The sequence below is a fragment of the Anguilla anguilla genome, chromosome 16 (genome assembly GCF_013347855.1).
Source record: "Anguilla anguilla isolate fAngAng1 chromosome 16, fAngAng1.pri, whole genome shotgun sequence".
Lineage (NCBI taxonomy): Eukaryota > Metazoa > Chordata > Actinopteri > Anguilliformes > Anguillidae > Anguilla > Anguilla anguilla.
This window is the reverse complement of record NC_049216.1, coordinates 18,814,702-18,837,442: the sequence shown is the minus strand read 5'-3', so window position 1 is coordinate 18,837,442 and position 22,741 is coordinate 18,814,702. Positions and strand designations below refer to the sequence as shown.

The following is a 22,741-nucleotide window of genomic DNA, read 5'->3' as shown; positions in this document are numbered from 1 at the left end:
TGACCTTGTTGCTATGGGGATGACGTCTGATGGAACTGGCAGGCGCACAGGAGTGATGCATTATTAGCCTAATTAGCTTGCTCACTAGCTAACAAACGAAATAGAACCGAAATGACAGGCTGTAAAAAATACAGATGAAATGGGAAAAGCATACAGTATTGAAATGTGTTAATTCAGGTAAATAATTGCTTTTCATTCTGTTTTCATCTTGTTCGTTCGCTGGGAAGTTACTTAGTCTAACAAGTTTCTCGGTTGCCTGTTTAAGATGAAGTTATCATTAGAAAACACTAGAACTAGATAGAGACTGCTTTCTGAAATGTAGACTATACCGTACAAGCGCCGCATGTGTATTACGTACGTATTTCCAAATGTAAGTAATCTCCAAGACCAGGTTGTTAAACTGTTTCATTTTATTTGCAAGGACCTAATTTAGCTACTACTACGTAGTAACTTGGCTCCGGGGTTTTTTCTTTCTTTCTTTTCTCAAAAATGGTAAATGTATTATTTTTAATTAAAGTTAGTTAGACTACTCTGTAATTTTTCTATATGCATTTACGATTTGTGATGTTAAACTTAGTATGTCTGCAAAATGCTAGCGTATTATCATTTTTTCAAGTAGGTACTTGTCTCGCATGAAAATAATTTTCATCCGCGCAAAAAAAAAAAAAAAAACGAGAACAGATTTTATTGTGTATATATCTCATTTGTTAAGAGACTCATTTTCATACAAAGTGCGTATTTCATATCATTATTTTAAAAAGTAAGCCCGAAGAGTGTGTGTGTGCGCTCGAGCGCATTCATTCATTCTGGAAGGTGTGGGTGAATGCAAATTTCTTAGCAAGAAGTCATGAGAAATAACGTAAGAATCATATCATGATTAGGTCATCTTAACACTCTGTATTGTGACTCCTGTACTATTATTTTGTATCATGATTGTGGATGTGATCATTTGTGATGGACTTTGATTAATTCCACGTCCAACTGTCTGGTACTCTGGTACAGCCGGACTCGCGCTTACTGTTCCGATTCATTCATCATCCACGGAGGGGCGGAGAGTTCATGAATCTCCGATTTCTTGGATGCTACTATTCATAGTACAGGGGCTAAACCCAGGCAAACGGCTCTGCTTTCATTATCGCCTTCTCTAACATCTAGGAAGCATTATTATTATTATTATTATTACAACTTATTATAACTAAGAACTCTTAGAGAAACTATTAGTAAAAGCCAGATGTGTTTAAGAAGGTTTACAAGGTTATGTACAGCATGTGATAAGGACATTGTGGTGTCCACTAACACACATACTTTAACTATGCGTTGTCTTTGCTGACTTAAAGGTACAATTTAGGCATTGATAGCTCTGTCATGGCTTTTTCTCTCTCTCTGTGTCACCCATGTCACAGAATAATTGTTTTCTGCTGTCACGTGAAAATGTAATCTAGTTGTCTGACGCACTTGTGTTTGAGATGCTTAATGTGTGGGTTTTCCACGGAATTCAGTTCCACAGCTTTTAGTGCATTGACGAACCTGCATTTGAAGAATAGTTTGAACAAAGAGGTGCAGATTCTTCCCTGCCTTGAAGACCATTCCGATTGCGAAATGGTAAAAAGATATTCAGCTGGACTGTGGCATCAGTGATGTGCAGCAGGGCATCTCAATGAAACAAATGAAATTCAGGTTCCGGCATTATATAAGCCATTACCCCTACTCTGGAACTACCAATGGTGCTCATCAGAGTTGAAAAACAGCATTCAGGTCAGCTACCTGCAAAATGAATAGAAATGCATGCAGCCTGCTCCTGTACTATTATATTGTAACAGATCAAGCCTGTACTGGATTTTTTCATTGATTATCCAATTTGGCCCATTTCATTTGTGACCAGCAGTGTTTTCTTTTCATTTCCGTTTTGGTTGTTTCATAAGGTTCTGTGTCAGAGGATGGTAGAGCTGTGTTCAATTAACGCTGTAACACAGATTGAAGCCTGACATATTGCTACAAGAGGACTCCACCATAGATCGTCCCAGACAGGGTGTGCTGTAGGCAGTTTACCTGGAGAAAAGGTATGGTAACTGCTCCACCGTTTGCTCGGTCGCAGTCTGCCTGTCTCTGCTAAATGGTGAAGGTTGTGAAGGACACAGTCCGGTAACCAGAAGGTTGCTGGTTTGAGTACCTTTTGGGATGGCTCTGTTTTACCCCACAGGGAGGACTACCTGAACCGGAGTTGCCTCTATGACGTGACTATCCAGCTGTAGAACTGAGTGATATGTAAAATACACGCCGCACTAGTCACCTTGGCCAAGGGCGTCTGCGAAGCAAATAAATTGTTTTTCACAGCAAATAAATAGTGTAATGGAATTGCAGTAATCTGACAGGAGATACTAAACTTTTTGAGGTTTCTGAAATGAGAGGTGGGGGGGGGGGTTTCGCTGTGACGGTCATTTTGAGTGTTCTTCATTTCAGCGCTGATCTCTCTCTCGTTTAGCGCAAGGCGGCGCTGGCTGTGCATTTGTTCTGAAACCCAAATCACCCGAGAAACAGTTTTCATGAGCCGGAGTGATGGGATTAAACTCGCAGAGCTACGCAAGGGAACGGGCAGGGCAGCGAGTGCAGCTGGAGAGCTCCCTGTGTTCCTCCTCTGACTGTATTCACAATCTCTCCTCTCCTGCCTGTGTTAACCTTCTACAACACCCTGTTTACTCCTGTATCTAAAAACACATGCCCCTTGCTCACCTGCGGCCACTCTCCATCCAAAAGCATAATCTGTGCTCCATTCCTGCCCATCCACCCATCCCGAACCACGTCGTACCAGTGGACTACACCTCCTTTTCTCTTTTCTTGTAGGCAGTCATTTCTGTCTCAATACAATTTTTATTATACAGAAGAAACCTAGAATTTTGGTCTCAGAACTCTGATGTAAGCTGATGTAAAATCATTATACTCGTATATCTGACTATATTCAATGGATACACAATAGTGTTGCAGCCCCCAATCAGGGCAAGACGAGTTGTCTCGCATGCCAGGATGAATCAGTAAGTGGATATTTTATACTGCCTTAAGTGAAACCACACCTTGTGCGATGTGCTTTTGTTCCCAGGGCTGGGTGTGTAATTTAAACTTGCCTGGATGTTCTGTTATGACCATGGAATTTATCTGTTCATCAACATGAAAATTAAGTGAACATTTTATTTTGTATTTTAAGAATCATGTTTTTGCCATTGGTGAACTTTCATAACTGCTTGTCATATGACAAAGAAAATTATTTTCAAAAAAACCTAATTTAATTTGTAATTTTAAACTTTTAATTGGACAATTTCCAAACTAAAAGGACGTATTTCTTTCAAAATACTTTGTCAGGACTGCTATAGCCTTCCTTTATATCTGCAGTAATTCAAAAGAAAAAAATCCACAATACACTTCATATTTTCTTCGGCAAAAATGGGCTTTGATTGAGAGCGTACAGTGAAAAGGGAAATTATCTTGGCTCTGCCTCAGTTGAATTAAGTGTGAAGTTTGTGCCACACATGAGGGATTATTGGGTTTGCCCGCCTGTGGTCATGTTATTGGAACACTATTCCCATTGTGTAAGCTTACTGCGTGTATGAATTTTTCTATCACTGGGTATCGACTTCCTGCTCCTTCCACTTAGCTGAGTGTAGCACATCAATAGAGGCTTGTTCATCCTACCGAGGAGATTTGATTAGGAATTATTACAGGAATTATTACAGCTAACTGAGACGAATGGGATGCTATTATGAGACGGCGGGCTGAGATCTCGGGCGCCGTCCCGTCGCCTGAAACCCAGCGGATGAGCCGGCGGTCGCTGTCACCTGCGGCGGCGGAGACTGATGGGAGAAGTTTAAGTTAACAGATGACTACAGTCAGCATCCTCGCAACCTGGCGACGGGGACGTGAAGGTCAGCCGGCCCCGCCGATGACAGCGAGAACATTTGTTGGTAAACAAATTAATCTTTCCAAAGGTCGCCATTTGTTTCGGAGTCTTTTCTCCCCCCAGCCCCCCCCCCCTCTTTTTCTCCCCTCTCCGTCCCTCCCCTTTCCTGAGCGTCCTGTCCCCTTCTTCCCCCCCGCATCCTGAGCCTGTCAGGAGAAATGAGGCGGAGGCTGTCAGTGGCGTCCGCGGGGCGACGCGCGCGCCGGCTGCTGGGCCCGCCGAGCCTGCAGAGCCGCAGATTGCAGCGTATCAGCATTCTTCAAAGGGAGCGGGCGCCTGATTGCTACGCTATGGGCTGGTGGTTTACAGCTGTCTCAGGACAAGAGTAGGTACCTGGCCCTGCATGCCAATAGGATGGGTGCACGCTTCCCCAACTGGCGCCCACTGGCCCCTTGCCCACCGCGGCATCAGCCAGCCTTCGCTTCAGCTGCCTTCTGTACCGGAGGAAGGCAACTTTCACGCTCCCTCTTTTCTTTTTTTCTGTTTTTTACATTTTTGTCATTTTAGTTTTCGGTGGTGTTTTATTTTTTTTTTCCGTCTCAACAATCCGTAAAACAGATGTGCGCCTTTCAGGAAAAGACAAACAAAAAAAAAACAAAACAAACGAGGCAACTGGCGAGCGCTGCTGCTCTGTTACGCAGCCTGACAGCCAGAAAACAAACGAACAAGCAAAAAAAAAAAACAAAACAAATGAAACCGGGGGAGGGGAGTCTGGAGAAAACGTGTGGAAATATTAAGGATCTGCTTTGCATGTGGTCAGCTCCTGATTCCGTTTAAAGAACGTGTGCCCACCGCGCAGGCTCCCCAGGACAGACCGCCCTGCGTCGCGAAGCGCTGTGCGCTGAAAACCCAGCCGCTCCCGCTAGTGTGGAGCGCGATATCTCCCCTGTTCAGTCGCTGTGTTATCTGTGGCATGTATACTATTATGGGTGGTAACTGAGAGCACAGAGTGTTTATTAAAGGGGCATCCTGTGGAATGTCATTCCAAGGTTATGGTTCCACAGCGGCCCTTCATGCAGCCGTCAGAAAAGCACGTGCAGTACCTGTGCACAAATGGGCTAATAACCTTTTCTTTGCTAAACTGCCATTAACCGTTTGTTTGAATATACATTTTAGAGGAAGTGATTATAATGCTCCCTTTAAATGTTTTTAAACAGCACAGTGAGGTTATGCTGGTAAAAGCCAGCCCTTTAGCTCGGCTGTTAGAAATTAGGTACATATTTTGTCACAAATGGCGTATATGCATTTTTATGGCAGAAAAATGATTTAGCTGTAGTCCCTTTCTCTACAATAGGCTTGGGTTTTCAAATGCTCAGACCAGCAAATGAATTCACAAAGACATTGGTGGGTCTGAAAGCTAATGTGCTGTAGAAGGGGTTTGGGGGGGTTAATTGCTGTAGTTCTTATAGCGCATATGTATATGCCATAAATGAATGCCATCAGGAGAAAACTGCAGAAATGAAAAAAGGAAGAAAAATGAAAATGTAACGAAATTTAGAAATTGTCCTGCAACCATAACTTACCAGAACCAAGCCAATTTATGATTGATAGCTGCAGGGAAGAGGCTTATTGGCCAGTTTACAATGTCATTAGCTGCTGTGTCTCAGCCTCCACACACTTTAATGAATGCAGAAAATCTGTCAGTTGTAATCGTGAACTCACAACCCCCCTCTCATACACACATACACACACACACACACACACGTACACAACCAAAAAAAACACCACATATTTACTGACATCCACAAGCTGCCAGTACTCTGATTAATGGATGGTCGTCTCCTTGCTTCATAAGAAAGTTTGTTGGAAAGAAAAAAATCTGCCCGGTGACCCGGAACTAATAGCATTCCACTTGTGCAAGCGATCGAACTCAAAGTGGCGCAGTTATTTCCAGCGGTGGGCGATGGTGATGGGGCCCTGGAGGCAGGTCTTGGTGAGGCAGGGGCGGCGGGTTAATATTTTGACCTTTAGGCCTCTACCCCCAGTGCCCCTTCGCTGACCTTGGACCAGCAGCGCCTGCGACGCAGGACCCGAGCTGACTGCTCGCCACACTGCAGGATCAGCGTCCGTTTGGACCGTTTGGCATGGGGCTCCTCAGGCCCATGGTGACCTCCCAACTGAACGCGGCCATGGGCTACTGGGTGGTTTGAGAAACCACCTTGTTTGTTGCAAATCTTATTTATTTTCTCTGTTTTATGACTCTTGGGGCCTACATACTGTGGCTAAGATACCTACAGTATGAGCCCTAATCTCAGAGGAAGGATTACTATTATATCTTAGAATTTTATGGCACGCATGAACATCAAACTTAGATTTCCTGTAGAATAAAATGGAGAAGATGCTTTTCTCCAAAACATGGATGTCTTATCAAATGCTGAGCTCACCATCCTGTGCTAGAAGTGCCACCCCCCCCCCCCTCCTCGAATGAGTAATAGTGACTCTGTCTCCCATGTCTTATAAAGAAACAGCAGTAACAGTAGGGGGGAAAGAGTCCTTTATATCTTTTCAGTGGTGCAGTGCTTATTTATACTGTGACGGTTACATTTAGCTTAATTGCACTCAAAGACTGTAAAGCATGATGAAAAGATAAAAAAACAAGAAGAGCCTGGTATCGATAAAGCACTCTGGCTGGGGGCTAAATGCTTCGACCCTGAGACGAGTCTTCTGTGGACTAGTACTGCGTTATAAGAGAACGGCGTCGCACATCATGCCAACCGCACTGGAGCCAAATAGCGCTTTGTATTTGTGAGCAGTACTGTGGGAAAGTTTAGCCTTCAGTGGCCTGAGATGACTGCAGATTGTTTTATGTGAACACGCACTGGAGCGCAATTAAGGGTGTTGTGCATACTGGCCTGTATATGCTGATGTAGACATCACAGTACATCGCAGTCTCAGACAAAGCCTTTATCTGATTGAGGTGCCAGAATTCAGCTTGCAAGCCCTAGGACTCTCATCTTCTGTTATTATGTAGAGCAGAGACATTTGAAATGCCCATGAATATTTAATTTAAAGTAGGCTTTCTCAGATTCCTTATCAGCCAGAAGAAAGAATCCTGCGTTATGAGACATGGAGATAATTGGCTACTTAGTTGTCACGGAAGTGATTATGAATATCAGTAGGGTCATAGTATATCAATGGCCAGCTATCAAGCTAAGGACACACAAAAACATTTTCCCTGGGGTGTGATGTATTCAATTTCATGGATAAAAGCAAGTAGCTACTGGACCATGAGTAGATGCATTTAGAACAAATGAGCAAAATGAGCTATCCCACAGTATCTGGGCAAACCTGGAGCTGACATTTCAGGACCCAGGTTAAAGATGCACAAGAATATATTTCTTTTGTAAATCAGTTTCCCAGCCTTCTAAATCCTTTTATAGTTTAATGGTGAAAAATGGCACCACATTTACATTTACTAAGACTACGTTGTATTTACTTTTACTAAGACTAAGGATTTTACACACCACTCTATGGAGTAGTATTTCTGTACACTATACACAAATGCAGCCAATGTACAGCATGGATATGCATTAAGTTTAAGACATCCTGTGTAGAGAATTTCACAGCTAATAAGCAGAGGTTTGCCGATACATCCACAAACATCCAATACATGCAACTTAAATATACTAACTTGGTATACTACATTATGTACACTAAGACAGCCGGCACATCATATCCTATATACATTAATATAACATATCCAGTGTACACAGCAAACTAAAAACGGTCAATATGCTACAGCATTAATTAGATTACCACAAGTCTGAACACACTCACTGGTGTTGTCTCAGCCCTGGAAATACTTGGATGGGCATGAAGAAAAAGATCTCTGCTCAGAAATTCTCTTGATGTTGGAAGTCGTGACGCGGGAGTCTATTCACAATGGCCTATCCTCAGGGGCAATCAGGCATTGGGTTGTGAGCTGATTGCACACAAACACTATTAAATTGTCCTTCCTTTTGCCAAAATTTTAGTAATAAATTAATTGGAAAACAGAGCTCTCATTCTCTCCCTTTTCTTCTTTTAAAGCTGTGCCTTTTTTGTTGAAACCCCCATCGCCCATTAGCTGTATTTATAGAACTGGTCTACAGAGAGAGGGGGGGAAGCAGTCGTGCTTGGAAACCGAGGACCCCATCTGACATCAGCTCCAGGTCCGGCGATTTGACTGAATGGTGAAGAACGATGCACGTGTGCATTTATATATGTGCACGTACTGTGCAGTCGGTAAGTATTTTCACAGTGACACATTTTTTTTTTGTTTTGACTCTGTACTCCAGCAGATTGGATTTGAAATGAAACTATGAATGTGTGGCTAAAATGAAGCGCAAACTGTCACCTTTAATTTAAGGGTATTTACATCCATATCAGGTGAACTGTGTAGGAATTGTAGTCCATTTTATACAAAGTCTCCCCACATTTGGGGACCAAACAGAATTGGACAGTTGGCTGCTCAGCTGTTTTTTTGCCCAGCTGTGTATCGTTGCATCATTAGTTCATGCGCAAGAAAGCTAACAAAAGGCCTAGAGATGATTCCAGGTATAGCACTTGGAGTCTGTTGCTTTTGTCTCTCAACATGAGGACCAAAGAAATGTCAGTACCAGGAGAACAGACCATTATGTGGCTGAAAATGGGAATAAATAGATCAGAGACATTGCCAAGGCTTTGAGTGTGTTGAATGTTTTGTCTGGTACAATCTTAAGAAGCAAGAAATGTGAGGACTTTATTTCAGGTTATGACCATCTGTCCAATTTCTTTTGGTCCCCTGAAACGGGGAACTATGTATGAAAGGGCTGTAATTCCTACACAGATCGCCCAATATGGATGTGAATACGTTCAAATGAAATCTGACCATCTGCAGTTTAACCTTATATTCATTGTTTCATCTCAAATCCAATGGGCTGGAGCCAAAACAACACAAATTGTCTCACTGTCTGTGTTGGCATGTCCACAGGGGCCTCAGAGTGGATGTCCAAACTCTAGAAAGCCATGACCAGGGGGGTTGACTCAGTGTTGACTGGAGAGAGAGTGGGGCCCAAGCACTTCTGATCCGCCCATGTCTCCCCCCACCCTCCCCCCACCAGGAGTTCAGAAAACTTCTGTTACTGCCGTATGCTCTGCACACCTTTTCACCTCCACATGTAGCCAAGTTGTTCTCTGTAGGTTTGCCAGAGCATAACAACGTCAATGATTTTTTTAAAAATCAATGCACCACATTTTCAGTGTAACTGGGAGTGCCTGCATTTCCCTGAACATGCTATTTGTGAAACTAGAGGGAGGATTTTTATGCAACACGTGCTGTTTTTGTGGCAGTTTTTTTAAAAACTTAAATTTACTATACAACACAAATCCACTGGTCACATTGGCTCTTCAGGGTGTCTTTCAGCTTTTGTTTAAATTAAAAATCAATTCTCTGTTTAAAGTCGGTCCAAAGAGCTGATGTGACCTTTAACCTTTGTGCCATAATGCTCAGTTTATTAGAGGAGATGGCCTTTGCAGCTACCTTAGGGCCCAGTTAACTGGTTAAGTGGCCAGAGTCATCTTGGAGAATACAGAATGCCTATATGAATACCTTAGGACTAATATCTGACTGCTGAGGGTGAAAAATTGCTGATCAGTACAATATGTGTGGGAGATTAAAGAATAGATTTGCAAAGGATAACAGTGCAGAGAGGTAATGCACACTGGCTTGGTTGTGTTCAAACACGAATATTTAGGAATTTTGTTCCCTTTCAGAAATGCTTTTAAATAGGTGTGTTAATGCGGCATATCCCTATTAATATGTATTTGTCATGTGCAGGGGCTTTGTTCTCAGGATCGGAAACGAGGACAGCTGAAACATAATGGACCCTAAAGGCACTTGTTCTCTTGTCATGTAGCGAAGTCCTCTATCTGTTTCTGCCAGCTGTTTTGTGTTTCTGCGAGTACATGGGACGCATGGCGAAGCAGGACACGATAGCCAACGGTCATGCAGTTTGTGATGATCAAAGGAGCAACGGTGACAGCGGGCGCCGCTCTCCGCGCCGGCCGCTACTGCGGGGCTGGCAAGGGGGCACAGGTCAGCTTGTGCCCCCCTGGCACAGTGGAGGGACGGGCATCTGTAGTCTCTGTCATCTGTATGGGGCTCCTCAAATTGAATTAAACCATCGCTTCGGTGCTTTTTTTTTTTGGTTTTGTTTTTTGTTCATTGAAGATTTGCTTTCACTTCTGTTATCAGCTCCTAAAATTTGACAGAGGAGCTTATCCACACTCATGTGAACAGTTTAGATAGTTGAGGCGCTATTGGTGAACGCAGGTAAAAAAAAGTGGAGCAGTGGGCTAAGATGTATTCTAAGATATATATTGAAAAGGTGTAAATTAGGTAGAAAAGCCATGATAAGGATGCGGATGAGGGGCGTGCAGGTACCATGCTGCCCCCTGTCTGTCAGACAGCCCAATGTGTCTGGAGCCCATTGCAGATGGATTAGGTGCTGGATTTACCCAACAGCTTCTGATTTGCTGCTTATGCCACTTTTACCAGCTCTTTGAGCTTTTTAGCTCACTGTACCGTGGGCATCCTGGCGGGGTTGCCATGGCTCCTGGAGGAGCCGGTGTGGGCGTGTGCCATGCCCCTTGCTCTGGCAGTGCCGGTGCAGGATCTGGGCGTGTCTGAGCCTGGCTGCGGTGCGCTCCTGGGATCCGCTGAAGCACCCGAGCCGGCGCTCTGAGGGGGAGGGAGGTACGGGGGCGGCCGCGAACGGGGCTCCCGGCCCCCGCCTGGGATGCCGCACGGCTCCAGCGGACCGCCATCTCCGACGCGGCGGCGAACGGGCGGCCAGGACCGCGCCCGTCCCCCGGCTGAGCCTGGCTGAGACGGCCCGCATCAGGAAGAGCCCTGCAGGCACGGCGTCTCCCACATCTGGAGAGTTAGCGCAGCGGGCCAGAGGTGAGCGCAGCCCGCCAGCTGTCACACCGAACGCTGGCTCCGCCTCTCTCCACTCCAGCAGGCACAGCGCTCCACACCGCTCCAGCCCCCCGCTCCCCCTGCCTCCCATAAAGGCCCCTTCCGCTCAGATAAACGGCCCGCTCTCCACTGCGAATATAGCCCTGCCGCTTCCCATTTCCCCAAACTTTGCTCCATTTTTTTATTCTGTCATTACTCCTACTTCAGAAAGTCAAACAATCTGAAATGCCTTCATAGAGACTCTCAAATCACACATCTGCCCACGTGTCCTCTTAATATTCCGCGCGACATCATAAAAATCATTCATACACAGCCGGGAGAACCTAATTTCCCTTTGTCAGTTTTCACTTGTTTGAAAATAACAGAAACACAAGCAGCACGTTCTTGTCAGTGCTGTCATATTTTCGCTAGCATCTTTATGAACGCAGGCAGCGTTTTAATTAGTGCTCACAACTTCGTTATGTTTGCCTTCGCTGTGTGTGTGTGTGTGTGTGCGCGCATGTTTGTGCTTTAAACATTCATATTCTGTTAATTAATCCCCCTAATCTTCTCCTGCCAGTAGCATCATGTACATGGCTAATTTAATTAATTGGGGGAAGATGCTTCTAAGTATGTAATTAATTTAATTAATATAATTTATGCTTGGATCGTTCCTGTTACAGCAAGAGAGCGACAAGCTTGATTTCTAATTTTTTTTATTTTTTTCCCGGTGACTTGATGAATGTGCTTGCTGTCCTGTCACTGATCAATGTTTGTCTTGATTTCCAGCATCTGGCAGCCAACTGGAAACACATCAGGTCTTCCAGGAGGACTGTAATCCTCATCCCATCATTAGGTAGTTCTCTCCCCCGCCTGCAGATCCATCAGCCTCCACCATTAACCCAAGCATTACAGCTCCTTTATTGAGTTCAGGGAGGGCCCTCTTGTCTTACTCAAATTGGTCTCGGCAGGAAAATGTTCTCGAGATGATGAGAGTAATAATACCGAGGAAAAAAAAAAGTGCCTCTCGCTTCAAACGCCATTTAATTTGGAGATTAAGCAAATGAAAAGTCGTTACGCTGGGACGCTTCAGATGCAGGCTCCGTTGGTTCGCCGTAATTCCCTTTCATTTATAGGAAATGAACTATAAAGGATCGGGGATTTTTACAACCCAGAATTTTTATGTGGACATATTTCCCCCTTTTCATCCTGTCTGATTTCTGTTATCCTCTTTTTTTTGCTAATGTCATAGGCGTTGTAACCCATGGTACCTCCATTAGGTAAATCCAAAGCTCCATGGCTCCCACTCTGGCTTTAATCAAATGTGCAGTCAAAATGATAAGCTACATCGTCTGAAATTATTTAGATCTAATTACAAGCAGATGGGATGCTTTATTTGCACTTAGGGCGGCTGAGTGAAAGGAAATGCTGTGTGAACAAGAATAATTAAGAAGTTGAATGGTGTTTTTTTTTCCTTTTTGCGCTTAAATAATCAACACTTTCATGTTAATTAGCGCTAATTTAATTATTTAATTACATTTATGAATTTCAAGCAGCAGATCCTCCCCGAGCTCGAAGGTCTCGAAACCGAAGCACATTCATAATTCATTTATTAGCGTCGGCTGTTTGTTTATCCGCGTCGCCGCGGCGCTCAGCGGCGGTAATGGGGGGCCGCCGTTACCTGCCGCAGTCAAGGGGGCCCCTCGCGCGGGGGCCACAGGACGCCCCCGGACTTAATTAGGCTCAACCTAACTTCTGATGGCGGCTCGACGTCATTAGCGCAGTGTGCGCCCGTTCCCCGCGCAGGAAAGGAGGCCTCCTTCTCTCAGACACATCCAGGGAGGCGCTTCTGCGGCGGTGAGCGGGCTCAGGGCTCCTGGTGCAGCCGCAACGCTCCTGACGACTGGCTTTCTGCATTTTTTTTCATAACGCGGCGCTACGCAGCGATAAAATCGTTCGCCGTTGGATTCCCGCTTATTGCTACGCGGGTCCTTTGTCTCGTTTGTGGCCTTTTTGTAAGTGTTGTGTGAAGTGCAAATGTTTGTGCATTCCCTTCGTTTGCATATCAGAAAAAATTCATCCCCGTTTCTGTTTGAACTGCATATCTCACATGTACACAAATACATGTATTGCAACTGCTCAGTACATATGAGGGTGTTATCTGTATTCAGACAGATACTGTTCTGTATCGTAACACAGCTTAATAAAATAATACTACTACTACTACTACTAATAATAATAATAATAATAATAAGAATACAGATATAGTACTTTGTGATGAAATTGATTTTGAGGTTTATTAAGCATTCAGGCACATGGAGCCATTTGTCTGGCACTACATTTATTTTGCAGCCTTATCTACAACAAGCAGCAGTTGCCATGGCACTATATTTATCATGTCAGCTGATTTACTGAACTTCCCCTGGTGACAGTTTCTTCACAAAACTATTTAAACACATCTTCACTAGTGCCACCTGAAGTGGTTTATTGAGCACTCAGTGTGTTGAGCATGTAGGTGGATAAAAAAGACGGACCCAGTATTTTTTTTTTTTGGGTTCCTCCTTCTGCTGGGGCCACCCAGATATTATGACCAGGAAGTGTACCTGCAATAGTGTTTGGCTGCATTATACACTCCAGTATACAGTTCTTTGTTACACACTACCATAACAATTACAAACAATGATCCACTAATTTTCAAGGAGGAGAGGTTAATTTCTTTTCCAGCTGGAAGTGTGAGTGAATTGAGTCGTTGTTTACAGAAACTGCAATTTCCTGTATTGCTTGGAGTTAGATTTTAGTTGAATCTTTATTTTCGGGAACCATGGAATATTCTGACATCAAATTATTGTAAATTCATATCAATAATGTATGGTAGATATGTCTGTGATTGAATGGATCTGAATGGGCTAACCTTCTACCTTCAGTGCAGTAACACTCGGGAGGGTCACAGACCTGCAGCAATTGAATAGAAGAAAAAATTGCATTTCATCTTGACTCAGTTCTTGTCAGTTGGAGATGAAATAGTTTTTTCTTTTGATAACTTCTTTTCAGTGAGTGTGGACCTTTCTTCTAGACATTGACTACTTTTTGGTGAAGACACCACAATCTAAGGAACAATCTGAGTACAGGGTGTTGCAGCCTCTTCCGGCTGATTGAAAACAGTGTTGTGTGTGCAGTGAGAGTGTGCTGTGTGCTTGAAAACAGTGTTGTGTGTGCAGTGAGAGTATGCTGTGTGCTTGAAAACAGTGCTGTGTGTGTGTAGTGAGGGTCTGTGTGATCAAAAACTGTTCTGTGTGTTGTGGGACTGAATGGACTAACCTAGCGTTCTGTGTGTATTTTGTTGTGGGTCCATATGGGCTAACCCAGTGTTTTCTGTGTGGCTAGGATGTTCCCAGACACAACAATGAAGCACAAAGCGCCTGGGTATTGAGAGGAAGACGCAGATGGGCCGGCTGTATGACGTGCAGGGTAGGTGCGCTTGAAGCTCCCTTCTGTTCACTGTCAGACTTGAGAGCACATTCACACACGCACACACACACGTCCACACACACACACACACACAGACATACACACGTACGCGCACATACACACACACACAGACATACACACGCACACGCACATACACACTTACACTCTCACACACACATACAGACATACACACGCACACACACTCACAGACATACACATATGTACGCACAGACACACACACACTCAAACATGCTCACACACATGCGCAGACATACACACGCATACACACAGACACGCACGCACACAATCGAACATGCTCACACACATGCACAGACATACACACGCATACACACAGACACAGACACACACGCACACACAAGCACGTGAGCACATAGCGAAGCTGAACATACACAGGCAGTCTAGCTGAACACACAAACGCGCTCCCACACGCTCCATTTTCTCTCTTCTGTGACATTTTTAAATCTCTTTCTAAATCTGTTCTCACCAGGTAGCATTTCCACTTCAAGGTGCGTGCCTCCTCTGTGCTGAATACAGCAATGCAATGCTCTGTTTACAAACCTGGATGCAACACACCATTGCCAAATGTATTTTGTTTCAGCGTTTTTTGATTATCTTTACCACAAATGATCCCATTGATTTAAGTGGTGAAGGCAGTACTGTAAGTCGAGGAAGACCCTCTTTGGGGTCTATTAAAGACTCTGTAGTTGGTTGTCCCCTGATTGAATATTGACTGGCTATTGATCTAGGTGGATAAGGCTTTTGAAAAAAAGTATTTTGAGTTTATATGGAAGTGCACAGTTTAAAATAAGGCAGTTTTATGATCCATTGCCATCTGGGGACAGACTAACATTCCTTCTGAACTGACAGACACATTTATACAAGGTTTAAAAAAATGTAGTCACTTTCCATCACCATCAATGGTGTATTCTTCAGTACCCCAGGTGTCACCTCTGCCTTATCGCCAGTGCTTTCTGTTTTGCTAGTTCTACCTCACATGGATATATAATTATATGCAGTATCTGCTTTTGTCTGAAACGGGTTTCTATTGTTGGTAGTGCTATATATGGTCCAAAAGCCAAAAGGCATGATGTTGTGGTTATTATGGTCAACCATGGTTAACATGGTCAATATTTATGATTTATGTTCTGTTTGCGTATTTGCACATGTGCATATGTGTGTGCTTTTGTGTGTATTTGTTAGGAATGTAAATGACAGAGATTTTGAACCTCGTTTTCTCCAAAATGTCTTAGATATGTGGAAAATGTGTAAGTTGTTAGTTAAAAACCCTCTCCACCCCACAAAATCCAAATACACACAGAAGGTCATTATAAAAACTGAAAAAGTAGTCATTAACCCCCCCCCCCCCCCCACCCCCTTCAAAAAAATGTGTACTTTATATTCTCACATTTCCATCAGTTACACAGTGTTTTGGAATTGGATTTGTCAATCTCAGATCAGCCTACAGATCAGGTCATATCAACCTCAGATCTGATTTGTCTAGAGCCTGTTGTATACAAAATTCCACGATAATAAGAAATGTATAGAAATTAATTGAATTGCTCTGCATTATCCTAGTTTTACATTTTGAGTAAAAGCAGTTTCTGAATATTTGGATAGTAATTTACATCTCTCATGTCTTCTGGTCTGTGGATACGTATGTGCATGCATGCATACATGCTGGTGTGTGTGTGTGTGCATGTGTGCGTGCGTGTGCGTGTGTGTGTGTGTGTGTGGGTGTATGTGTGTGTGTGCGTGCGTGTGTGTGTGTATGTGTGTGCGTGTGTGTGTGTGTGTGTGTGTGTGTGTGTGTGTGTGTGTGTGTGCGCGTGCGTGTGTGTGTGTATGTGTGTGTGCGTGTGTGTGTGTGTGGGTGTATGTGTGTGTGTGCGTGCGTGTGTGTGTGTGTATGTGTGTGTGTGTGTGCGTGTGTGTGTGCTATGTGATTGGTTGCCATTCCATTCAGGGAGTAGTCTGCCCTGCTTTCTGTACCTGCCGGGATTGCCTCCCACAACAATCCACAGCATGAAATGGTTACTGCTAAAACTTCCACAGCCGTGTGGCGTATTTCCTATTGTCACCACTGCCACATGCAGCCACACAAGGAGCACTTGTGATTTATGTGCCTGTGAGTCAGTGAATATTTTCCACACTGCACAGCATACACCCGTAGCAGTCCACACTGCGCAGCATACACCCATAGCAGTCCACACTGCGCAGCATACACCCATAGCAGTCCACACTGCGCAGCATACACCCATAGCAGTCCACACTGCGCAGCATACACCCGTAGCAGTCCACACTGCGCAGCATACACCCGTAGCAGTCCACACTGCGCAGCATACACCCGTAGCTGTCTAGTGAAGAATAAGCGGTGATGTAGCAGTGATGTCGCGGTTGAAACAGGTGGAACAGGCAGTGTGCTGCTGCGTTTCCAGGTGAGGACATGATCAACCCGGCCCTGGTGCAGTTGGGTGAGGACCATGTTCAGGGCTACTCAGCTCCTGGGGGTTTTAGGGTCATATGCAGGACAGACTCAAGCGTACCCCCTGCAGCCTGTGCTGGTGATTACATGTATCTTCTCACAATGGCTAGCTTTTTATTGGCAACCATTGTTGAAAAAAATAAATAATGTCAGTGATAATTACAAAATGAAGTTATTTGATCATTGTTTTGGGCCCTGGGAGGCCCAAAAGCAAGATGGAGCCAATTGGCAGTATTTTATTGAAAAGTCTGCATTTCTTCTCATGTACTGTGGGGGGCAGCAGAGGAGCCTAGTTTTGCAGTATTTGAGCCATATACAATGCACTGCACTGTCCTGTGTAAGCCTGTTTATAACAGGCTTACTTTTATCTATTATGAATGGCAGAGAAAGAGATTTTTTAAATTAAATGTTCAATAATAAAAAAAAATCCCATGGACTTTCTGGAGCTTCCAGAAGTCCTTGCAAACAACTTTTGAAAGTATTTTCTTCAAATTATTCATTGCTAGTAATATTGCAGCACAGTAACTCCAAATGGCAACCAACCAATTACTTTCTATATAGCCAATTAATTCTGCGAGTCATATAAAATAAATGTCACACATGCAGCACAATTCAATATCTAATACCAGATATTCTTTACAAAAAAATGAACAGCCAAGCAGAGTGACACGTATCTTCAATCTAACCAATTTATTAGCAGTGTATCGATATTGCGACTGATTCGGGAAAAGGGAGGGAGAGGGAGAGGGAGCGACGGCTTTATTTATGGTCCTGTGTTTTATGCCGGCCGTTTTCTCATAGCAGATATGGCAGGAGCGAGTTCCTTTCCTTCTTCGTTGTCTTCTTCATTTTTTTCTATTGATTTTCTAGCTGCTTTGATGTTAAACTACGCCAGAAGTGTCGCGGAGATGAATGGCTGTTAGCCCAGGCTGGCAGCGCCTTTTGCGAGTGACAGAAGGATAATTCCGTGCGGATCAAATAAATACAGATGTGGAGTAATTAGTTGTATTCCCAAGGAGCTCATTGCCGACATGCTAAAGACGTGAAGGATCGGGCTGCCTCCCACCAGCACCTTATATCAATTTAAACTGCTCCGCTACAGGATAGGTCACTACCCATTTGGCTATTAATAATGTAACTGTTGTGTGTACAATGTAATAAATTAGAGTCTGGGACGGGTCCTGAAAGAGGCGGCAATAATTCTGCCCTTTAGATTGGACCCATCCCTCCGCTGGCAGCACGCGCGGACCCTCTGCCCGTATCTCTGCACTCCGCTCCAGTACACAGCCAGAACCGCTTTCAGGGGAGCCCGGGTGGGGCTGGGGCAGGGGAGCAGTTAGGCGTGGACGGCCTGGACGTGGCTTCGTGGGGACCCGGAGCCTGAGGTGGTCCAGGCGTACCGCTGCGGATCTGAAATATGAGTCTGAAGCCCATGTGCCGCCCCCACCCAGATGTAGATATGTGCACCCTATCACAGGTGAGTGCTCAAGCCCACCTGAAATACTCTGATATTATTCTACTCAACTGGGGATGTTTGGGGGGGAGGAAATGGATGAGGGGGTGGGGGGGTTGGGCTTTAGTGTCCATCCGTTGTGAGACGGTTTTTCCCTCTTCCTGTGTTTTAAAGAGCCTCGTCCGTGCGATAGGCGGTGTGCTGTAATTCGATCATGCTGTAGGATCCGTGGAGGGGTCAGGATACGGGCTCTGGGTGCTCTCTGCCAGGGTACGGGTTCTGGGTGCTCTTTCCCAGGGTACGGGCTCTCAGTGCTCTCTGCCGCCCCGGTGTGTGGATGAGGCCTTCGTCCGGCGCGGCAGCGAGACGTTGGGCCGCGCGCTCGGCGGCCGGGGCACGGCGTTTCCCGTGGCGTCGCGATCCGTGAGCTACTGCGCCCGGGGGCCAGCGGGAGCCGCGCTGCTGTGGGGGCCATCGGGGAGCGGACGACCAGGGGCCACATCCGTCAGGAGCATTCCACACCGATCACTCACACCATCTCCGAGGGCTACGGTGACAGGAAACGAGCTCTCCGCCCTCACAGATTCCACTCGGTACGTTTAGAGTAAAACAGGATGAATATTTTTTCTCTGCATCAGGCTTTTATATGGGGCAAACACAATCAAAATACACCAGCTGCTTTCCCCTGGGGTCAGTGTCAGGTTCCCGAAGGTTATGATCAGGTTTAATAAAAGGTTACGCAGGGTTATGACATCACGGTGGTGTGGCAGGATCCCCGTCCTGAATGACTGCCCCCTCGTCTCGGCCCCTTGGGGTGGGATGCTCATGTCGGGGTCCTGCTGGTGTCTGGAGGGCAGTCCATCACACGCCCGCGCAGAAAGCGGGATTAGGCGTCTCTCGGCTGGACACTAATCAAAGCTCAGAGCTCACAGGCATGTAGCCGAGCCTGCCCTACCTCCTCCACACCTCCCGACAGCTCCAGCCCATCAAACGCAAAGTTTATCAGCGCACGCCAAGCCACTCGTGAGCCTCAGCTGGAGTATCCCGCTGTTGTTTGGTGTTGTTAGATATGGTAGATGTGTTGCAGCGTAGATGCATGGGAGCTTTTTTGATTTCTAACTGTCCACTCATTGGCTACGCAGTTGAGTTGCCATGTGAACCCTCGGGGGAGCAGGAGGCCAACGCCTCACGCAAACTTCCTTTCAGCGCCGGCTCAACGATCACAACAGGAAACAGTTTTGCCATTTAAATATATTTGCTTTCCCGTGTTGTTGTTGTTGTTGTCATTGTAAGTCGAGTCAGGGCGAATAATGAGAGTTTGTGCAATTTGACAGGGCTGGGGTTTGGAGCAGGGGAGAAGCGCATGCACAATGCTGTTTGTTTTCAGAGGGGAGAGGAATTAAGAGCATTCAAAGCTCAATGATTCATCAGTCAGAACAGAACAAGCTTTGATGTCCTGTGTCTGTCATCACATCAGAGTGGGTCCCTGAAATTAATTCCACCGAGAGGAACAATGTACAATATGCAGTTATGGAGTGCCTTTTTTTTGTGTGATACTGTATATTGAAATTTGTATAATGGTTTTCGTTTCTCTTTCACTCTGCTCCCCTCAAAAACAACTCGCATGTGCTTAGCAGTTAGCAATGCATTGATTTAATATGCCTGTAATCAGTACCTACAGCTTCGGGCCTGCAGTGTTAATTTTTCATACACTTACAAAGTAGCCTTTGATTTTCTGTCACGCGTTAATTACTGTGTTTTGCCGGTAAATAGGGAGCTTTGTGTAAACTAATTACAAGGTAATCATTGTGTCTTGCGAGCACGCTGTTTTCACCCTTTTTATTTTATTCCGATGCACCCATCTTGCGGTCTGCAGTTCCCCGGCTGTAGCTCCCAGCTATTAGCTCTCCCTAATTCACGGTGTGGCTCTGTTAAGATCAGGGCCGTAATTGTTGTGGTATTGGTGCTGTTAATTACTGGAGTAAACGGTTGAACCGCGGCCAAGGCCCATTGTGGTGGTGAGGCAGAGGAGTATAAATGGTGTTTTCACCATCTGGGGACCCGGGGAGAGGAGACGGCGCAGAGGCCCCATCGCCAGAGCCTGCCCTCGGGGCCCAGGGGCCATATGGAGGCAGCACTTTGGCTTGCCTTTATTGTACACCTTGCTGTTTTAATCAATGGCAAGCCTGTTCACAGAAGGGAGAGACGCTGGGGTTATTTCATAGCATCTTTGCATTTTTTTCCCCTCTTTTTTTCTCACTTCCCCCTTTTTATTTCTTTTTTTCTGACCCGGTGCTTCACCAGCAGTGTCACTTACATTATAATAATTGTATTTTTGTATTTTATATATATGCATATATGTACACACTGAATGTACGTATATGTGTGTGTATATAGAGAGATAGATATTTTAAAGTACACATTTAAATGTAAAATGCTCCCATTTCCACCTTTGCTTTAAATATTTTATATGATTAATTTATTTCCTCTCTTTTTATGTAAACAAATCACTCTTATTAAAATATAAATGCGCGTTCTGGAACATTCTAATTGTATTTGCTGTGGTAGATACAATAGTATTTGTGGAAATACAAGTAGCAGGCAGGCAGGCGAAACAGCAGATCCATATTCATAAAGCAAATTATACTGAGAAACATTACCACCTTGATGGAATATATTATCGTGTGTCTACATCTGCTGTGTGAATGCGCATTCTATTTAATATCTAAGACTGAGTTAATTCTACACTTTATATAAATGAAAATGTATATTTTAAAATATACTGTTAGCCTTTTACAATGAAATATCACATTTTTTGGGGTGAGGTGGGTGTAAAAAAAAAACCGAAATAACACAAGAAAAGTATATTTTTCCTCTCCGTTTGGACACTTACTGCCTAATCAGTTGAGCGAGTAATTATAGATGGTGTTTGCTAATGCTCAGGTCTGTGTGGAGACTGTGGTCTCTCTCCTCCGTCCTCCCCAGAAAGTGCTGCGGAGGAGGGAGGGGTGTCCTCCTCTAATGGGCCCTCGCAGCCGCGGTGGCGGGAGGCCGCGGGTCTGTCCCGCTCCTCAGCAGACTGCGTGCATATTGTTTAATTATTGACTGTGCTGGGGGGCCCAGCGTGAACCAGGGCCTCAGCTATCACACGCAGAATAATACAATACCCCATGTGGTCCCCCGAAAAATAAGGCACAGTTGCTGTGCAGTGCTGGAGAGCGGGGGGATGGAGGGGGGTGATGGGGGGGCTGTGCCTCTTGTTGATGTGGCCGTTTTGGGGGCTCTGTCCCCCACGCTCCCCGAACAGCGTTAGAGCCCTAAGTGGCCTCCATGGCTCTCGCATTACAAAAATATATCGGGGTAAAGAGGCGCAGATCTTGCCACTAGACGCTGGCTGTTCATTACCTAGATGCAGTCCTACCCACATACATACACACATGGATACGCGCTCACACGCGCACGCACACACACACAGGGAGGCAGCCGACACAATGGATCATTAGGCACAAGAGAAAATTACGCTTAATAGCATCAACAGATGGAGCGAACATTTTTTGGGTTTGGGTTTTTTGTACATTGTGTTTGCACAAACACAATTAAAGTGAGGCGTAATAGCTGGTTATTTAGGGGACTGGTTGTATCCCGCGCTTCTCCATCGCAGGGTTGAATGAAAATGGAATAAAGAAAATTCTCTAGCATTCCGCCAGAACCCTGTTCACCCCACGCCGTAATATTATTCATAATTCTATTATTTTACTTGGAATGCCAACAGGATAGAAGATGTTGTGCTTTCTCTTTCATGTGCTTGTTTTTAAATTTCAGCTTATAAGATGTCTCAAAGTGTTTTCTCTCCTGGTGCAGCTGTCACCTTTATAAGAACTGTGTTTTTTTTTGTTCTCTTTGTGTGATCTTTTCTCAGGTGCCCTGTAGTTCGTTCCCATCTAATGTAAGACTCTTATAAATTCTCTATCCACCCCCCCCCCCCCCCCCCCCCCCCCCCCGCCTTCCACTTTGCAGACGGGCTTTTGTCCTGTCCAGCAGCTAATAATTCAAAGGGTTTGTGAGTACACTAATTCATATTGGAATCTTTCATTGGCAAATTGAATTGAATCAATCTCAAAATGTACTCCTCGTGTTTATTAGGAGTATTGAGACTGAAGCCAGCCGGAGCCGAAAGTGTCATGACATAAACAGCGCTACAGAACGTCACACTGTCTGATGGAGAGATCAAATAGCGCTCGCTCTCCATGTGCTCAAGTGCAGAGCAAATATCCGTGCCATTTATTGGCAGAAAGCTTAGATCTGCGCCGAAGCCATGCCAAGCTGGAATCCTCTTACAGCAGAGGGCACGCAGTTTAAACCTAAATAAATAGTTGCAAATTCCTACCATTTATTCATTTTTTCTTCCTCACTCCCTCAACCCCCCATCTCTCGCCGTAGCTGTGAAGT

At 44.9% G+C, this 22,741-nt stretch overlaps 1 long non-coding RNA gene across 3 annotated transcripts in view; it reads left to right on the top strand.

Annotated features, from left to right (window-relative positions):
* Positions 1-76: 76 nt before the first annotated feature.
* The window catches only part of LOC118215822, a 35,577-nt gene continuing 12,912 nt past the window's right edge, over positions 77-22,741 (top strand). For 2 of the 3 annotated variants that reach the window (XR_004762895.1, XR_004762896.1), the window contains exons 1-4: positions 77-8,173; positions 8,901-10,871; positions 11,658-11,724; positions 14,253-14,336. This is a non-coding gene — a long non-coding RNA (uncharacterized LOC118215822). Of the gene's footprint in view, positions 8,174-8,900; positions 10,872-11,657; positions 11,725-14,252; positions 14,337-18,052; positions 18,346-22,741 lie in introns of those variants that run through there. The other variant, XR_004762897.1, reaches the window with a different exon arrangement.